The sequence below is a fragment of the Papio anubis genome, chromosome 10, assembly GCF_008728515.1.
Source record: "Papio anubis isolate 15944 chromosome 10, Panubis1.0, whole genome shotgun sequence".
Lineage (NCBI taxonomy): Eukaryota > Metazoa > Chordata > Mammalia > Primates > Cercopithecidae > Papio > Papio anubis.
In genome coordinates, this window is record NC_044985.1 from 55992640 (window position 1) to 56007506 (window position 14867).

The 14867-nt window shown below is 43.3% G+C and overlaps 1 long non-coding RNA gene across 3 annotated transcripts; it reads right to left on the minus strand.

Moving 5' to 3' along the window:
• Positions 1 to 1178: 1178 nt before the first annotated feature.
• Positions 1179 to 13968, minus strand: LOC103876317. 3 transcript variants are annotated; one of them, XR_001893381.3, is made up of 5 exons: positions 13793 to 13968; positions 12170 to 12281; positions 11295 to 11663; positions 10926 to 11008; positions 1179 to 1250 (listed from the first exon to the last, which is right to left on the minus strand). It is a non-coding gene; the product is annotated as an uncharacterized LOC103876317 (long non-coding RNA). The 3 variants fall into 3 exon arrangements; XR_001893376.3 differs by lacking the exon at positions 1179 to 1250 and adding an exon at positions 7901 to 7985; XR_635505.4 differs by lacking the exons at positions 1179 to 1250; positions 10926 to 11008 and having other exon boundaries at positions 11193 to 11663.
• Positions 13969 to 14867: the final 899 nt, after the last annotated feature.

The window sequence follows — 14867 nt, forward strand, 5'->3', positions numbered from 1 at the left end:
GGCACAGAGGTGAGTTCAGTACAGGCCTGCCAGGAGTTGACTTTCCATGAGCAAAATCCAAATTTTCATTCAGATGGAGTATTAGCTCAGAAATCAGAACACCTACTGATCCTCAGTAAGCAACATGAATTAGGCATAAATAAATAAATAGACTGATTTATTGTTCCCTGACAATGTGGTTTAGTTTTTAAATCAAAAAGAAATAATGACTATTTCAAACTAAATGTATGAACTCTTCCTGATTTTTCCCTCTGATATAAAAGTCCATGGGTCTTACTCGTTTTTGTTGGTGATCCAATCTGAAGTACCAATAGATTAAATGATTTTCCTAAACTGGTGAGTGTCTCTCACAAAATCCATCAGAGCTGGGGCCTGATCCCTGGGCTCTGTTCCTAATGACCATCCTACATGTCTCTATAAATAGACCATTATCAAATGCTTTTCACCGGGCTTGGATTGGATGACAATCATGACTCTCAATTTTCCTTCCTTCCCTCTCATCTGATTTTAAATTATCTCTGACAGTCAGGATGTGATAAGTCTACTGTGTTCAGAGTTCAGAGTTCTGAACACAATTTTCCAACATAAGGAAGGCTAGAAATACATATTTCAGACAAAACGTGGAAATCCTACCAACTGCTGGTGAATTCCCTCTGAGTTTCTCTTGTCCCTTTCAGGAAATGTTCCTTGGGTCTCCTGTCCTTGTTAGCACCGGCTTCTCCGGTCTGGTTCTAAATCATCACCTTGGCAACATCACTTCCCATGGTCCACAAAGCTTTTTTGACAGCCAGTCCCTATTTTGCCTTTATCGCCTATATGTTGTCCAGTAGGGTACAGAAGTCCATGACCTTGCTCATCCCAGCTTTGTTTTGTCCAAACTCTTTTGTGCAAAGAGGAAAACCAGGATTTTAAATCATGCACTGGGCTGTGCTGACACAGTGCCCAGCAAAACAAATCACAACCCTTTTATTTTAGAGCAGCTGGAAATGGACACTTTTAATGGACAGGGGAGTCTGGCCAAAGCAGGACTAGGATGAGACAGGATCATCATTTTAGAATGCTGATTTTGCAGGGAGAATATCACTTCTCTGTTTTTATACATCCTGAGTTTTCTTCCCTTATAGGCAGCTGCTGAGCTGAAGGTGTTTCTGCAGCAAGCGTCCTCTTCTCATCTGCGTGCTGACTGCACAGACAGGGCAAAGTCTGTATCTTTCCAATCTGTGTGTACACAGGCCAATTTGTCATTAGCTCTGCAAAAGTCATGAGAGGAGGTTTAATTTAATAAATTAAAATGTAATTCCCAAACACAAGTTTATAACCAACACTTTCATCTGCATTGAGCAAGGCTTTATCACTTAGTTGTAAAGGTGAAAAGGACTAATGCTTACACTGAGAACCCACTAAGTCTCACAACATTATGAGACAGGTACTATTTTGTCCCGTCCCCTAGCTCCTCTGGGCATTGTGCCAAATGGTGGTGGTGATGATGGGTGTTGGTACTGGCAAGCAGCAGGAAAGGGGTTTCAAAGGCAGTGCTAGGGCTGCCTGCCACTGAGTCATCCTGGGAGTCATCTCTGGATAAATGGGTATGACCAACAGCACTGTGATGGTCGAGGGTACCAGCATGACACCTGTATAACTCCATCTAATTATGTTGGACTCAATTTTGTGCCTACACTGAGGGATAATGTTGATTCAATCACTCGTGTCTTACAGTAACACCTTTTTTTTTTTTTTTTTTTTGAGACAGAGTCTTGCTCTGTCGCCAGGCTGGAGTGCAGTGGCGCAATCTCGGCTCACTGCAACCTCCACCTTCTGGGTTCAAGCAATTCCCCTGCCTCAGCCTCCCGAGTAGCTGGGACTACAGGTGCGCACCAACACGCCTGGCTAACTTTTCATATTTCAGTAGAGACGGGGTTTCACCATGTTGGCCAGGATGGTCTCAATCTCCTGACCTGGTGATCCGCCCGCCTCAGCTTGCTAAAGTGCTGAGATTACAGGCGTGAGCCACCGCACCCAGCCAACACCATGATTTTAAAAATAAGACCAGGTTTCAATGTCTCTGAGGGTATCAGATTCATCAAAGGGGCTTGGACACTTGAGTATGGATGCACCCATGAAACCTGACTTTCCATTTTGTCTGGCTGATAAACAGCTTAGGGGTGGGAGAAAAAAATCATCCTCTACAGAAAAGATCTACACCCAAGAGGCAGTAAGGTATAGCAGTTACAAGCACAGATTTGGGGTATAGAATTTGGATTCAGATTGAGATTTATCATCCACATTCTCTTATTTCATGTGTGACGTTAGGTGAGTTATTTAACCTTTTTCTTCACTTTCTTCAGCTATGAAATGGAGATGATATATATAGTGCTTATCTTCCATAGAAGTTATGAATATCAAATGAATTAATATATATAAAGCATTTAAAGCAGTGCCTGGGCAGCCAGTCTCTATTTTTCCTTTATTGGCTATATGTTAGCTGATAGGGTACAGAAGTCCATGACCCTACTCATTCCAGCTTTGTTTTGTCCAAACTGTTGTGCAAAGAGGATAAGCAGGATTTTAAATTATGTGCTGGGTTGTGCTGGCATAGTACCCCACAAAATAAATCACAACGCCTTTATTTTAGAGCAGCTGGAAATGGACACCTTTAATGGACAGGGGAGTCCATTTAGCAATGTCAATATGTATTTGCTATTATTGTTGTTATGACACTGGTATCAGTTTACTGGGGCTCCCATAACAAAGTACCACAGACTAGGTGGCTTAAATAATATAAATTTGTTTCTGCACAGTTTTGAAGACTAGGCATCCAAGATCAATGTGTCAATAGGGTTGGTTCCTTTAAAGGCCCATGAAAGAAGGGTGTGTTCTAGGCCTTTCTCCTTGGCTTGAAGATTACCATCTTTCCCTTTCTTTTCATTTCCCTTTTCTTCTGCATGCATCAGTGTCCAAATTTCGTCTTCTTATAAGGACACCAGTCATATTGGATTTGGGCTCACTTGTGACGACCCTGTCTTCAAAAAGGTCACATTTTGAGGTACTAGGGTTTAAGACTCCAATGTATGAATCTTTGGAGGGCATAATTCAGCCCGTAATAGTGCCTAAGCAAGGCTTTTGGTGAAACTCACTTTCAGAGTAAATTTTGTTCTTACAGAGGTTGACTGTTTTTTCCTTTTTTGAGTAATCATTGTAAATTTTCTGCCTTTCTCATATTATCTCCTACTTTTAAACTATTTTTAAGAATCTAAATAAATATCTTGGTCAAAGTTCTATAGATGCTGAGCTGGGTACAGTTTTGGCATCTGTAGTCCCAGTTACTTGGGAGGCTGAGGTGGGAGGATCTCATGAGCCCAGGAGTCCAAGAGCAGCCTGGGCAACACAGTGAGAGCTTATCTGTTAAAAAGAAAACAAACATTCTATGGATGCTGAATAGAATGGATTCAATGGTATCTTCCCCAGAGGAAAAAATCCATGAAATGGATTTTTTTTTTTTTTTTAAACCATTCAAATGGTAACCTAATACCTAAATTTAGCGGCAGGGTCATTTTAATACATTTAAACTTTTTTGTTGGATCCAGCTTTATTATGTTATTATTGATAACAACCATAAGTAATCATGTTTTCAATGGATTTCTTAACTAATTCAGTTAAGAAATGCTATGTCACTCAGTCACTAAATGTTGGTGGCCTGCATGATTCATTGTCTCTGTTTGTGAGCAGGGACTGGTCAGGTCTGGTGAATACTAGGGGAATTCACCTGGGGTTTGACTGGTCCACAGACTAGCCACTCAGGCTGTGTGTGTTAGGTAAGAGTTTTTGAGTGGCAAATATCAGAAATCAACTCCAGTTAGCTTAAGCAGAAAAAGGACTACATTGGGAGGATACCAGGAAATCTCACTGAATCCCAGGAATCACTAAAGTCCCAGGCCCCCAGGAGGCTGAGGACCAGGGCAGGAATTTTGGGCATTTGTCAGGTCTCTTCCATTTGTCCCTCCAGCTTCACTCTCTTTCTCTCCTGCTCTGTGCTTCTATGGACTGTATTGATGGGTGTTATGAACCGTAGCAATAGGCTCCTGTGCCCTTTAACTTTTGGTTGTGTTTGGGCAGTGATGTATTTTGTCAGGAGATCAGAGGAAGCAAGGGGAGTGAGGCCAGCAGTTCATATCCTACCTTGGCTGTACCTTGGGTAATGCCTTGGGCTAATCAAGTCCCTTGGCCAGTAGTCACAGGTTGTCTGCAGATGGCCTTCTGGGCATGACTTTCTCCTTCCAAGCTCTAGTAACCACTCCTGTGTTTTATTCCTTTGGTCCTAGATGTGGTAACAGCTCTGCTTTTCCCACCCCCAGGGTTCTGTACTATCCCTTGTGGTTTCTCTACACCTTGACTAGTTCTATGCTGGGCTATGTTGGAGCTTGAGGCAAAAGGAAATATCAGTGGTATGGTTTGGATCAGTGTCCCTACCCAAATCTCATGTTCAATTGTAATCCCGAGTGTTGGAGGAGGGGCCTGGTGGGAGGTGATTGGGTCATGAGGGCAGAGTTCTCGTGAATGGGTTAGCACCGTCCCCTCAGTGCTGTTCTTGTGAGGGTGAGTGGGTGAGTTATGAGATGTGGTTGTTTAAAAGTGTATGGCACCTCCCCTCTCTCTTCCTCCTGCACTGGTCCTGTGAAGGGCATCGCTCTCTCTTCACCTTCCACCATGGCTGAAAGTTTCCTGAGGCCTCCCCAGAAGTTGAGCAGAGGCCAGCCTCATGCTTCCTGTACAGCCCACAGAACGTGAGCCAATTAAACCTCTTTTCTTTATAAATTATCCAGTCTCAAGTATTTCTTTATAGCAATGTGAGAATGGACAAGTACAATCAGTAATACTAATCCTTTATTTAAAATGTTGATATTTTGTTAATCATAGATTTTTTTATAGTAATTTTCACTTTAAAAAATTATTACATTGAAATATTATTTATCTTGATTACTAAAATTTTTGGTGTCCCCTTAAAATTTTTTACCTCAAGGCAATTGCACCGCTAACTTTACTGTAGTCCCAGACTGGCATTGCACTTCTGTAAATCACCCCTTTATAAAACCCCTCTGTCCTGTGAGCGATGATCATACCACTGCACCCCAGGCTTGGCAACAAAGTGAGACCTCATCTCTAAAAAACTAAACAAAACACTCCTCTCTGAGCAAGCAATTTGTTTCCTGATAGGACTCTGATTGATACAAATGTCTTATCTCAAAAGCATAGATTGTAAATCATTGGCCCTTAGGCAATATTTTACCAAGGGACATAATTTATTTGGCCTGTACAGTTTTGAAATTTAGTTGATCACTTTTAAAAGTCAGAGACCTTCATATGAATATCTAGATTTCTGGTTTCTCTTGAAAAAAGGAAAAAGTCAGACAACATGGCAACACAGATTCCTTTCCTGCATGGCAACAATCTGCAGGAGCTGAGTAGCAGCTTCTTTGGCCTGAGCATGTCTTTCAAATTGGACATAGTCCCCACCACTCCTTATTACCTCCCCACAACGCTGAGACTTACTGTTAGTCAACATTTTTTTTTTTAGTCACAGTGGTGCTGTTTTTTTGTTTTGTTTTGTTTTGTTTTTTGTTGTTGTTTTATTATGCCTGGCCTGCTTGCCTAGCTGACTCCCATAGGCTGCTGAGTTTGAGACACTTGCTCTAGTTCTTTGCTGTTATTAAGACTCCACTCCCAACCTCTTCAACTTCCAGCTCAAGTTCTACCTTCCCAGGATGATGAATCAGATTGACTCAGCTTGAGGCAGATATCTATCCATTTCAGCACCAAGCAACAAACCCAGGGGCCTGGATCTTGTGTGAGCACCTGCTAGGGGCCCACCCTTGATAGTGGAGAGTGAGGATTCCCAGAGGAGAGGAGTTGTATCTGTAGGACATAGGAGAGGGACCTACCACACTGCAGTGCTGGCTCTTGAACCAAAGTGTAATAGTGTGTGCATTTTATATTTTATTTAATCTTGAATTGTTCAGAGTAAATACCTGATAATGTCCCATTCAGCAGATTCTGCAGATTAAATGGTTCCAAGTGCAAAAATAGTAAAAATGAATTCAATTTAAAATGTATTCTTTCCATAAGCAACATCTGTGAGAAGGGAGTAGGGATGTATTCACAAGCCACAGTATGGTCTTTGAAAAGTGCACGTAAGACAGATCGATTTTGGTCTAGTTTGAAGCTGATGATCTAACATGGCTCTTGTACATCTGCCTTACCCAGGCTAAAGATGGTCAATGTGTGGACCCATGATCTATCTCTTGCCTGGCTCCTTGCAGACATTGCTAATATGCTGCAGAACTCCTTCCTACTAAGCTACAGGATCCTTCTCAACACAGTGTTCCAGGCCACCAGTGCTGAGCAGGTGGCACATGAAATGAAACCCATTTGCCACCCCTGCCTGAGAGGCTTCTCGGGTGACTTATCATGGAGCTTTCTTGAGCTACTGGAGCCAACATTTTATTGCACGTGTGAAAATTGGGACGGAGACTGCTCTGCTGAGCAGATTAGAAGCAGCTCTCCCTCAAGTCCTCAAGATAACTCCCCCATCTGTGGTCTTGTTACAAACCCAAGGAGTCTGCTCTAAGCCCTTTCCCCTGAGAGGCCTCCATCGGACACAGGATGACTTCTTGTTTAGTTCTAAGGCAGGGAAGCGATTCTCTTGGGCCATGGTTGGGAAGGCATGCGAACAACCACAGGCCTCTGGAGTCAGCCCCTAAGGGGACTTTTCAGAGGGTCCAGAAAGCATTTATTCCTGAGTCCTGAGCAGGGGCCAACCAAGGAAATACCATCGGCAAAGGCTGTTTTCTCTGTTCCCAGTTCCCCAGGCCTCCATCCACAGCAGTGCAATGGCTGACTTACCCAGCAGGCTTCCAGACACAAATACTGCAAAACTGGTTGTAAAGCCAAGCCTGATCTCTTTATGCCTTGCCTCCTTCCGACTCCCTGCTTCCTGATAGTTTAGTAAATAATCAAATTCAGATGGATTTTGTTTGAATGAGGAACCTCAGAATTAAACATTTGCTCTCCCTCAGGGCTTTTGTGTGGGAGATGTCCTATTATTTAGGGGTTGCCTCTTGACTTCATCGATTCCCTCTCGTGTCAGCCGCTCCATACTCTCTGCTTTGAGAAAGGGCCTGGAACAGACATGAGGAGACCTGAACTGCCTCTACCAGGCGGGGTGCCCTGTGCAAGCCCCTGGCCTCTCCAGCACTCAGGCATCTCGTTTTTAAAATTGAGGGGTGAGAATTGCTGGCAACGAAGTTCCCTTTCAGCTCTCAAAGTTGTCATTCTAAGCTCTGACCCTCTCCATCACTTAAAAGTAAGGATGAACAATACTGAGACTTACTGTGTGTTTGGAAGGAAGGGCACTGGGAGTTTTACATACATTCTTTCACTTAGTTCTTATTTAAAAAAAAAAAAAGAAGCAGTTACTTCACATTATACCCATGTATCAGGTAGTATTTGGTGCAGCTGCTTACACAGAATGCTCTGAACAATAGTGGCTTAGATAAGACTAAGGGTTTCTTCCCCCCCCCCCCCCCCCCAGATTTTTTATTTAAAAAGAAAAAAAAATAGAGTTTTTCTCCTATTTGAAAAACAAAACGTCTGGAGGTGGGCCAGGCCACTGTTGTTTCAATGGCTCCACAGTGTCATCAAGACGTCACCTTTCTCCTTCACCATCCTTGGCACGTAACTTCAAGGTTACTTCTTGGTCCAAGAGAGCAGCAGTAGCTGCAGTCATCACATCTCTGTTTCAGGTAGCAGAAAGCAGGAAGGGAGGGTAAAAGGGCCATCTTCTTTTATTCCTAGAAATCCCAATACTTCTGCTTACATTTCATTGGTCAGAACTCACATGTTACATATTCATATCTAGCTGCAAAGAGAGGCTGGGAAATGCAGTCTTATTGTTTCCCAGTCACAATGTAGCACAGGCAAATATTTGAGTTCTGTCATAAGACAAAAAAATGAGAGTAGATATTAGAGTAGATACCACCAGTTTCTTTCTTCACATTACCTTTGACCACTGAGGAGGCAGGGTACACAGTGGCTAAACAACTAGCCCTTTACTTTCATTTATTTTTTATTTCAACAGCTTTTGGGGAACAAGTGGTTTTGGGTAACATGGATAAATTCTTTAGTGGTGATTTCTGAGATTTTGGTGCACCCGTCACCCAAGCAGTGTACACAGTACCCAATATGTAGTCTTTATCCCTCACTCCCCTCCCGCACCCTGAGTCCCCAAAGTCCATTCTATCATTCTTTTGCCTTTACATCCTCATAGCTTAGCTCCCACTTAGAAGTGAGAACATACGATGTTTGGTTTTCCATTCCTAAGTTACTTCACTTAGAATAATAGTCTCCAGCTCCATCCGGGTTGCTGCAAATGCCATTATTTGGTTCTGTTTTAAGGCTGAGTAGTATTCCTTGGTGTATGTGTACCATATTTTCTTTATCCACTTGCTGACAACCAGCCTTTTAGAGATGTGTGCTGTGCTTGCTGGTGGCTGAGGCAGATATGGCCCTGGGCAGCTTGCATCCAGAGCCTGTGCTCTTACGTGCTGTGCCATTTGTCCTCCCTGGCGTTCATTCTCTTGCTGCTGCTTTTCCCTTCTTATCAGAAGCTTCATGCAGTCTCCCTGGCTCTAAATTTAGTTCTCCCTCTGTATCAGGAAAGCCTGATTGAGGCTTCATGTTCAACAACCTCCAAAAGGCAGGAAAATTGGGCAGGACTGTGAGCCCACAGTGTGACTGCCCTTCAGCCAGGGTCCTCCTGTCACCTGTGGAAGGTTCAGTACACCTGTGAGTCTCCTCTGGCCCCCAGGCTCAGTCCTCATTCCAGATGTTCTTGGTCCCTCCCCTATTCCACATCCCTCAGTTCCCTCCACGATGTTCCCAAACACTGCGGAGTGCTCTCAATTCTGGTCCTGGCCAAATCCTGGAATCAATTGTTGCCTCTCTTCTTGAGGTGTTCTTATTTGAGAAGATGAAGGGATAATTTTTCTGACTAAAATTTTAGGTGGCAGGGTTCGTTTTTGTAAGTTGGGGATGCTTCCCAAATTAAGCCCTTAAAATCACATTACAAAGGACTCCTAGTCAGGTTGGTTTGTCACTAAAGCCACTGCCTCCCTGTCTCTTCCTGTCTATTCAGTGTGGTCTAAGAGCTAGACATGCAGAATGTGTTAGGGGACTGGCAGCATCTGCATTACCTGGGAGTTACTAGGAATGTAGGATCTCAGCACCCTACACTGGGCTCCCTGCCTCCCACCTCCTCCTGGACTTACTGAACCAGAATCTGCAGTTTAACAAGGGTGCCCAGGTAATTCTTATATACATCACAGGCTTGCAAAACACTGACCCAGAAAATCTAAGCAGTTGAATTTCTGAGTCATTATGAACTAAAAAAATTCACCTAAGAGTATGCGTATTAAATTCATTGTTTGTTTTAGAAGAAACTGAATTGGGAAAAAGAGAGCAAGTAAAAATTAGGTACTGAAATTTAAAAACTGCTGTTTATGGTACAGTCTTGGTCCTCATGATCTATCCAGTGTATTATGCAAATGTCAGCAGTTCATTGACTGATTGATATATTAGGATGGGGAACCAGACGAGAGTGGATAGAAATTCTCATGCTTACAATTCATCTTAAGATTCCCTTGTAGGCCGGGCGCGGTGGCTCAAGCCTGTAATCCCAGCACTTTGGGAGGCCGAGACGGGCGGATCACGAGGTCAGGAGATCGAGACCATCCTGGCTAACACGGTGAAACCCTGTCTCTACTAAAAAATACAAAAAAACTAGCCGGGTGAGGTGGCGGGCACCTGTAGTCCCAGCTACTCGGGAGGCTGAGGCAGGAGAATGGTGTAAACCCAGGAGGCGGAGCTTGCAGTGAGCTGAGATCGCACCACTGCACTCCAGCCTGGGCGACAGAGCAAGACTCTGTCTCAAAAAAAAAAAAAAAGATTCCCTTGTAAAATTACCCAAATCAGTGCACTTAAGTCTCCAAATGGCTTTTGCAAACCAGATAAGCTTGGCATTTGGGGTTCACGTAATTGGCCGGTTTCACTAGGAGACTGCCAAAAGCCCCATTGTCTAAACAACTCTTTTAGTTTAAGGATACAATCTAGATTTAAAAGCCAACATGTGACTCACTTTAAGATTGTTAAAAGCTCAGAGGAGAGAGCTGTTGTACTCTCGATCTTGTTATTTTTGTATCCTATCATGGATTTCAGACACCTGAAAGAACAACAGAGCTATTTATTTCTATGAGCCCAGGCTTAAGTTGTGGAGAGCCTCCAAGAATTTCATTTGACACTTTAAAAATACTTCCCCCACCCCAGATTGTTCATGAACTGAGAGGCTCATGTAGAGGTTTTATACTTAGGCAGGCAGCAGGATGTAATGGTTAAAAGCATGGGCTATAGGATCTGACCATCTGGGTTTAAACACTACTTTTATCAACTCCGCAAGGTGGGGAAAATAACCTACCGTCTCTAGGGCTGTCATGATAATTGAGTGAATAAAAACTCAGCCAGATGGTGGCTGCCCTGTTGTAAACACTATGTAAGCATTTGCTGTTACTACATCTTCCTACAATACCTAAACGTCTGGCTCCCTCTTTTTATTTTGCACATGAGGACATGGAGATGGAGAGGTAAAGTCTGTCTGCTGCCTGGCCTGGCGGGGATCCTTCCTTGCCAGCACCCCGTGTTCTCCCAGGGCAGCTCTGTGCTTAGTCAGCACCCACCCAGCAGCTGTGTGGGAATTCTTTCCCTCCCTCTCCATCTCACACAAATGTCCTTGGGTCCCCAGGTGAGGCCAATGACAACAGAATCTGCGGTTGATTCAGGTCCCGTTTGAACATTGACATCCCTCCTCCCTCTCTGCTTACCTGGAGCTATTTTCATCCTTTTCACCCTGGTTGAGTGGTGTATGGTCTGGGATGTTGCTGGAAACCCAGCCGGTCTGTGACATCTGAGAGACAAGGATGGCTACCTCAGCTGTCATTAACATCAGAACACTTCTAAGTGACTACACTCAAAGCTACTCCTTCCCCAGGGTTTTGATAATTCCTCCCACCAATTATAGCACTTTACTGAGATTAACTAATTAATCCTCACCATATACCCCAGAGACAAAATTAAAGATAATTCTTTCATAACTGTAAAGCACCTTTTATCTAAGGATTACTAACACTGATGCATTTGTCTCCCATGACAACATCGCAAGTTTCAGAGATGACAAGGAAAATCTTCATTACCATTTCAAGAACAGGGAACAAAGAAAAATCCCGTTCCAGGACACAGAGGACGAGATGCGGGTAGCTGAACAGAAACTGTTGAAGATTACCATGGGAATACACCTGTGAACTTCCAGGTGGGGCTGTGTCCGCATCGGGTCAGTTTTCTTTATATTGTTTACAATTTCCAGGGATCATGTCCACGATAAGGAGCAAGAGCTGGTTCACAGGCTACTGAAGCATATGTTTGACTTCCCAAAGAACCTTCTATTTTCTACTCGCCCACTCGTCTCCATCACACTGTTTCCCTGTCGTCTCTATTTGCGGAAGTTCTGTTTGTGATCTAGATGAAATGAAGCCAATAGCCAAATGCTACAGGAGGGAGAGAACCTGACAAAGACATTATAAACTGAGAATCCTTAAAGAGGAGAGTGGGAGAGGCAGGGTGGAGAATGGGAGAGAAGAAGGGAGAGAAGTCAGTCTGTCAAAGTTCTGGAACTCTCATTTGGGGTAAACAAAGGGAAAAGAAGGGTCTGCACTCTGTGGCCCAATATTAGGTTTGCTATGATTCCTTTGTAATTGCCTTGGCAGCAGATTAATTTTACTTGACTTGGCAGCATAAACAGCTGCTACTGAACTGTAGCCGAGGCTGGGAGCTACATCATTGTGCATTATAGCATGGGTGCTTCATAAAGGGGGTCTCAAAAACACTCAGGGAGGCACAAATGGTCATTTTGGATCTACTTCTCTCATTTGGGCCAAGCAGTTGCATAATGCATTTGTTCTAAGATCATTAGTGCAAACAACACAGCTGGGTGCTAGTAGTGATTTGCTGGTTTCTCTTCATGACCGACAGCTGTGACCGGAGCTCAGCCGCCCCACTCCCCCCACCGGACCTTCAGGATCTGGTGCAGGTGAGTTTGCAGCAGCCGACAAGCAGCTTGACAGGAGCTTTTTCCAGGCCTCTTGGGAATAGGAGTGTCAGAAGGAAAAGCTCTTGCTCAACTCCTAATTCAAGAAAGAGAGGTGAACAAATAAGTAAAAATAAACTTTACACTTTCTAGGGATTTAAAATGGGATCGTAGGTGCATGATCTCATTTGAGCCTCACGACAAGCAGATGAGGCTGCACAGTGAATGAACGCCTCTTACTCTGCCAGCCCAGTATCCCTTTCTTTTGGATCCTGACTTTTCCCCCATTGTGTTCTGGTGGGGCTGCCAGTCACAGGACAGTCCCACCTCTCGGATCCCTTCCCTCCCCCACCCCCAACGTTGGGCATATGGTTCTGGCTAGGCCACTGAATTCTTTTTGCTGGGGATTTGAATCTTATGAAGAGATGCCTTGGGGGAGAAAGATGTTGGAGTTGTGTAAAGAGAATGCCCAGAGCCTGGCTATTTAGCTCTTCCTTCCATTCTGTGAGTTATTTTAGTTTCCTTCGAGTAAAATTGCCTGAGTTCGTATGGGCTCCTGTCTACCAAAGAAACCCAAATTATAAAACCCCTTTAGTTTCAAATTGCCAGGTGTTGAGCCCAGGTCCTCTTATCCCAAGTCAGTGACTGTTCATGATACTAGGTAAACGCAAAGTTGCATGGGAAATTTAAGGAAGGAAAGAGAGAGAACTGAGAAGTTGAGCAATGAAGCTTTTTTTTTTTTTTTGTAAAGAAGCCAACCATCTTTCCCAATGGCATCAGGTCAGGATTCATCCCTGGGAATGTAATTCATGTTTAACGGCAGTTGTGTGAGTTGGCATGTACCCAAGTTCGCCCACAGCCGACATGGTCCGGCCAAGCCTCTTTTCAGTTTTATTCTTGTTATGCTTTCGTAGGATGTGTGTTTGCTGGTAGGCTGATCCTTAAGTATATTTACCTACAACTCTGTCTTTGTGTTTTCTTGACTCTATTGATTTGGCAAACAATCAGAAGTAGCTGGTACAGTTCAAATGGAGAGGGAGGGAGGTTGGTGGGTGTGGTTATCAAAAATTTAGCAGCAGGTAAAATTTTGGCAGGTAGGAGAAATCTTTTTAGGTAGCATATATGCTAAAACATATGACTTTGCTTTCTACTGCTTCATATCAAATAAAATTCCAGATTCTGTGCTTAGGAATATACACGAAAAGGCCCAAGGCTCTCTCTCCCTCTTGAGGCTGTTCTGGTACTTTCTGCAGTGGTATGAAATTAAGTGTGGAAGATCTCTTTTGTGAGAGGGATCTCTTCTAGTTAAAACTAAGAGGTACCAAACTGCTGAACTATTAGCCTATTTAGATCATTTCCAGCCAAGGACTTATATCCTAAAGGAAGTCAGAGGTAATCGTGAGGCTTTTGAAGTTTCTCATGCATGATGGTTGAATGACTGAGTGAATGAATGAATGGGATAAAGAGTGAGAGGATGCCTAGAAGCCTAGAATGCTGGAACTAAAAGGGAACCTCGTGGTCACCCAGTACAACCCTGCACTAGTTATTCATAGCTGCATAACAGATCACTTCAAGTTTCAGTAGCTCAAAACAACAATAATCATTTACTATTTCTCTCCTGGTTTCTCTGGGTCAGGATTTCAGAGCAACTTGGTTGGATAATCCTGTCTCGAGGTCTCTTATATGGTTACAGTCAGGTGTTAGCTGGGCTGCAGTCATCTGAAGGCTTGACTGGGGCTGGGGGCTCTGATTTCCCAGGTGGCTCACTCATATAGCTGGCCAGTTGGCATGGGCTGTTGGTGGGAAGTTTCAGCTCCTCTCCATGTGGGCCTCTTCATAGGGCTGTGGGTGTCCTCTGGTGTGGCAGACAGCTTTCCCTTGGGCAAGTGATGCAAGAGAACAAGCCAGAAGCTGCAATGTCTTTTATGACCCAGTGTTGGATGTCACATGCCATCACTTAAGCAACCTTCTGTTGTTGAGGCAGCCCTGGTATGATGCGGGAGGGAACTACACAGGGTGCGAACACCAAGCCAGGATCACCAGGACTGTCTTGGAGGCTGACTACCACAACCCCTTCTCTTTCTTTTTCTTCCAGTTTTATTGAGATATAATTAACAAACAAAATTGTGTCTATCTAAGGTATATAATGTGATGACTTGATAAGTGTATATATTTTGAAATGATTACTATAGTCAAGTTACTTAGCCCATCTATCATTCACATAGTTATTATTTTTGCGTGTGTGTTGAGAACATTTAAGAGCAACTCTCTTAGCAAATTTCAAGTATACAATACAATATTATTAATTATAGTCACAGTGCTGTACATGAGATCCGCAGAACATATTCATCTTATAACTGATAGTTTGTACTTTTTGACCAACATCTCCCCATTCCCCGTACCTTCTGTCTGTGAGTTCTCCATGAGTTTGACTCTTTTAGATTATAAATATAAATGAGATCATGCAGTATTTGTCTTTCTCTGACTTATTTCATTTAGCATCATGCCTTCCAGGCTCATCCATGTTGTTACAAATGATAGGATTTCCTTCTTTTTGTGGCAGAATAATGTTCCATAACATAAGTATATCATGGAACATAATATTTTAAGACAGATAAAAAGGGTAAAAGAAATAAAATAGATACATATATACTCACCACCCAGTTCAAGAAATAAAAGAGTA